The 5,466-nt window shown below is 43.2% G+C and overlaps 1 pseudogene; it reads left to right on the top strand.

Moving 5' to 3' along the window:
- The first annotated feature begins 295 nt into the window (after nucleotides 1-295).
- Nucleotides 296-4,487, top strand: LOC146187728 (uncharacterized; annotated as a pseudogene).
- The last annotated feature ends 979 nt before the right edge of the window (nucleotides 4,488-5,466 follow it).

Genomic DNA, 5,466 nt, shown 5'->3' with positions numbered 1-5,466 from the left:
ATGAGAAAAACGAACAAATTGCTATCAGACAGCGCCAAGAATTGAAGCTTGACAGTGAAACAGACTGGCCAAGCTACCTCCAGTGCTTCTATTATCTTGTTGCGATCAAAGAGGAGATGGCAAGGTGGTTCCGCATCACATCTTCTACCATGCCAGATGGCCAACTTTTGAACCCCTGTTGGGCACTTTAAGGGAAACGCCACCGTTAGGCGCCGTTGTAGCTCTCCGGTTGGTCGTCAAACATGGTCTCCTCTGAGCCTTGGCTGGACGCATTCACTTGTGCCAGGATCACGCAATGCGCAAGGATGACGGCACTGTTCAACCAGCCACGCTGTCACAGAAGTCTGGTGCCCTACGTGTGCTTCACATGGGCTCGAACATGACTGCCTCGACGTTTCGGGCTCATTGTAACGCTCATGCAGCATTGCGGGAATAGTCTTAGCGTAGTACAATTGGCTGCGATATGTAATCGATGTATGGCCGGCGTGAAAGCTTGATAGAACGTTTTTTTTTTTCTTTTTTTTTTTTTTTACCGAGAAGTCTGATCGATTAGCTACACGAAATAGCATCTTGACATGTGCAGTAGCTTTCCTGTAGCTTGCGATGCAGTACACCTAACAATCACTAAAGTCGCACTATAAAAGCCGTAGTGTTCGCATTAAATGCAAACAATACTGCGCTCTTTTTTCGTTTGCAAATTTCATTAGCCAAAAAACAATAATACTATACTAAAACAGTTGACTCCATGCATTGCTCTTTTTAGTCGGAGTGGTACCTTTTAGGTTATTTCCGACACACAAGACACTGATCTAGAACCCACCTTTTCAATGCAGCCACTCAATTTATTACGGCTACACACAATTTTCAGAGGCTGGGGTGGGGTGGTATCTTTTAGGTCGCTGTCAACACAGCGTGCTAAAAGACTTGAAATGTCATCTAACCAAGTCGTTCATATAGCAATCCAGGAAAAAGCACAACAGGACAGGTAATAACAACAGATCCGGACCATCAGAGTGATAAGCGCAACATTATTACAGAGAGTCAATATGGTTTTCGAGAAGGAAAATCTACCGAGCAGGCTTTATTATAATAATTTCGAACATAGAGGATAGAAAATACACAGTGGGACTTTTTTTAGATATCAAAAAAGCATTTGATTCTATCTTACTAAAGAAATTAATGGTGTACGCGGTATTGCTCTCTTCGTATCTTTATGATCGCTATCAGATTGTACGCATAAGTGGCTCGAGTTCATCACAACTAAAACTAACTCAAGGTGTTCCACAGGGATCTATATTGGGACCGCTGCTCTTCCTAAATTATATAAATGATATTGTAAAAATACCCGAATCACCAGACGTTATCATGTATGCAGATGATACTAATATTTTTTTCGCATCATAGGATATAACAATACTGGAAACCAAAGTGAACAACTACCTTATGCACCTTTCCCGGTGGCTCAAGGAAAATATGCTAGAACTGAATTAAAAAAAGACAACCTATATCGTATTTCGTCCCGTCAATAAACCATTACAGACTACAATAACACTGAAGTTTGATGATCAACGCCTTTCCCCGGTTAAAGAACAAAAATTCCTAGGCGTGTGGTTCCAGGAAGAATTATCATGGACGCCACACGTGAACCATTTAATAAATGAACTGGCACGAACCGTTGGTTGCTTATACAAAGTAGCTCATATAGTCCCCCTATGGATAAAGCAACTTTTGTATGATACACTTTTCTATTCAAAACTGTTCTATGGTATCATGGTGTGGGGAACCACAACATATACTAACTACAATAAGATTATAATATTACAGAAGAAAATAGCGCGTTGCTATGGAAGTTATTATGGGTCTTTGCAGCTTTTACAAACTTCTCCTTTGTTCTTAAATTACAAAATGTTGAGGGCCGATCAGCTTTACTACTAAAAACTACTAATGTTCATAAAACACCGAAAACTGTACGTCTGCGACAGGAAAGAAAATCCTGTTTATCCATTTCGACATAATAAAAGACGCACACCTAAAACAAGAACGAACTATGCAAAACAAACATTCACATACCAAAGGGTTGTTATTATTAATAAATTAGAAGATGCAATAAATTTCGAAACCAGTATAGGTAAGTTTAAAAAGCACATTAAAGATGTCTTAATAACATCTGGAGTTATGTATGGGGACTGATTATCATCTTGGCCATGTTTCTGCAGAACATATTCTAGTATTGTATACTGACCTGGTATTTGATCTATTTTGCCTTGTGTTGTGTTCAAGTGTATATTATCTCTATTATCTTTATTTTGTCATAAGTGACTAGCTATAAATTGTCAAATTGTACAGGACGAGATCTCTGTTGGATATCATTTCATTCTTGTATATATTGCTATGGTGTTGTATAGTGTCATGTGATTCTGCTTGTTTTGCTTATGCACATTTTTTTTGTACTTTACCTTCTGTTATGCGGTGATATGATCGCTTCAGTCGACTGCAGAGGGACAGAGGCCTTCGTCAGGCGCCACAGCCTTTAGCCTCTGCCCCTGCAGCAGATGCTGTATTTGATCTGCTGAAATAACAATAAAAAAAATAACAAGGAGAATAAGACTGGGATGGTGCGCATTTGGCAAGCACTCGCAGATTATGACTAGCAGCTTACCGGCATCGCTGAAGAGGAAAGTATACAACAGTTGCATCTTACCTGTACTCAACTATGGGGCTGAAACGTGGAGGCTCACCAAGAGAGTTCTACTGAAGTTGAGGACAACCCAGAGGGCTATGGAACGAAAAATGGTAGGGGTAACATTAAGAGATAGAAAGCGTGCAGAGTGGGTCAGAGAAATAACTCAAGTTACCGACATTCTAGTGGAAATTAAGGAGAAATGGACATGGGCAGGACAAGTAGTGCGAAGAGAGGATAACCGATGGTCGCTGAGGGTAACAAACTGGATTCCAAGGCAAGGAAAGCGTAGCAGGGGGCGGCGGAAAGTTAGGTGGGTGGATGAGGTAACGAAGTTCGCAGGGGTCAAGTGGATGTAGCTCGCACAGCACCTAGTTAATTGAAGGAATATGGAAGAGGCCATCGCATTGCAGTGGGTATAGTCAGGATGAAGATGATGATGATGATGTCGTGCATATGACGTCAGCTCAAGTGATTGAACTTTACGTCTTCAATAAAGCAGAAAGCGCCGAATGCGTACGCTAGTCAGGCATCTCTCCAAAACCTATGTCTTGACATTGTCTATAGGCTAATAACTTTTATCTTGACTATAAGCTGATTTTGATCGAAGCCTATTGAGCTCGCATCGTAATTCAACAGCTTACTTTGCCTGCAGTTTTAACTTTCAGCACAAGGAGGTTCATTACTCTTGGCAGTTTGTACTTGTGCAGAAAAAAACTCATGTTCATCTCTTCCGACATAAAGAAGTGACTTTAAGCTATACTTTGTTTTATTTCAGAGCACTGCTAGCACTGGGTCTGCTGCAACTCAGTGCTCATTCTACAAACGGGTTCACACATTCCTCGGAAACCTGCCTATGAATGATAGAAGCCTGGTACAAGAAAGCTTTCAGGTGCAACATTTGTTTATTTTGGTTGAATGCAAACACTAGAAATCGACCGACAAACCGAATTTATTTTTTTTGCCAGCCGGTTTGTCGCCAGAGGCAGGTGGCCACAAAGTTTAGAGATTTTCATGTTACTAAAGCACACAACATGAATATGAGGCACTGTTTCGTGCCAGACTGCTAGAACTGCACAGATAACTTTAATAAGCGTCACAGTCTGTGTAGCTTCGAAATCATTGGTTAACATTTCCGACATACTGGATGGTACAATACTTGTTACTTTTCTTGGAGTTGTGAAAATAGGGCGAGATAGGTAAGGCTGTGTGTGTTACAAAAAGGTATCAGGGTAGGCTGTGTGCTTTAGGGTGTACCAAAACTCTTTTAGAGAAAACGGTAACTATCGCATAACATTCTGGTATATTGAAATGCTCCCGCCCGTTATGTGTACCACTTTCACTCATCATGTAACGCAATAATAATCCCTTAGAAGCAACATTCGGTAACCTTCCGTTCTTCTTTTCTTAAGCTGGACATGGTGGAACGGCAGCCAGTGGGTGCAGAGAGAGGACCGCCAAAAGAAGCGCCGAATAGCCCGGACACCGGAATGTTGAGGAGTCGACCAGTCTGGCCTCGACCAGGGAGGCATCGACGAGCCAGGCTTCAACACCTGCTGCCTCAGCTGAGCAAGGTCACACCGCAAAAGGCGACAGCCGACATCATATATAAAGGTGTGCTGCTGCTAGAAAGGCAGGAAAACCGTGCCGAAAAAAAATGGCTAAAAAGGAGTATAAGTTGTCCAAAACGACGGTCAGTCTCGAAAAGAAGGCCAGTGGCATACACCGTGAGATGATCAGCATAATCCGCGAATACTTTCAAGTCCAGCAGGAGCGTTGGCCTGACTGCCCAGACAGCAATGAATAAAGACCCGTGTTCACACGGGCTCCAAAAACTGCCACAACCTTCCCCAGTCTTTCACGTTCTCTTCATTGTTCACAATTGCATGCCAAAAACAAAGCTTTTCGAAGTAGTCATGGCTTCAATGAAAAGATGATGTGCTTGGCCAAAGCACATCGGACACTTTCACCTGACGAGCTCACTGCGTTGCTCACACAAACAGGTTGCGCAAGCTCCCCGGCTGTTGCACTCCACACTGCGTCGCAATGATGACGCATGGGCTCGCATGCACGGTGAAGGATGCAAGAAGCTCGCACAATGCTGTTGACGTTTTAGATTTGACACTCAATTTCCTTCAAGACCCTGAATCTAGCTTTCAATCTCCCAAAGGCATTCTCAACGACACGCCTCGCTTTTGAGAGTGTGTAATTGAACGTTTGCACTGTTGGGTTGCTTGAGTTGCTCTCATATGTGGGATAGGCTTCATCAAGTGACGCTGCAAAGGTCACCTGGTCACAGAGGAGGACCGCTCCTATTGGCATGATAGAGAGATCAGTTCGTACTACCGCATCATGATTGCGCCCTGGAGACCCTACATTAATCTCATGAACTTGTTATCTACAACAGCAAGCAAAATTACCAGCCCTTATAGGTGTCCTGAGCATTTTCTCTGGGTAGCGAGACTTTACATGACAGCCGCCCAGCGCTCCAAAGCCCTGCGGAAAGTTTGTATCTAACATTGTTTAATGACCGCACAACTTGGGAATCGAGAACATCGACGACAACGTCACAAAACTTTCGGAAGATCACGCATGGCCGACTCGCGCCGAAAAGATGCGCCACAGTCCTTTCCTCTATCGATGTGGCGAATCTGCGCAGCGAGAGGGCGCGCGCTGGTGTAGGGGTATAAAAGGTCGCATGTTCGTATCCTACCGTGTTAGAGAGGGACACGATGTAGGAAAATGTGGAACGGATCACTCGAATTTTGGCCTGAAATCTTCATCCG

Source organism: Amblyomma maculatum, chromosome 5, assembly GCF_055883805.1.
Source record: "Amblyomma maculatum isolate TAMU_Amacu chromosome 5, ASM5588380v1, whole genome shotgun sequence".
NCBI classification, from domain to species: Eukaryota; Metazoa; Arthropoda; class Arachnida; order Ixodida; family Ixodidae; genus Amblyomma; species Amblyomma maculatum.
This window is presented reverse-complemented; position numbering and strand designations above follow the sequence as displayed.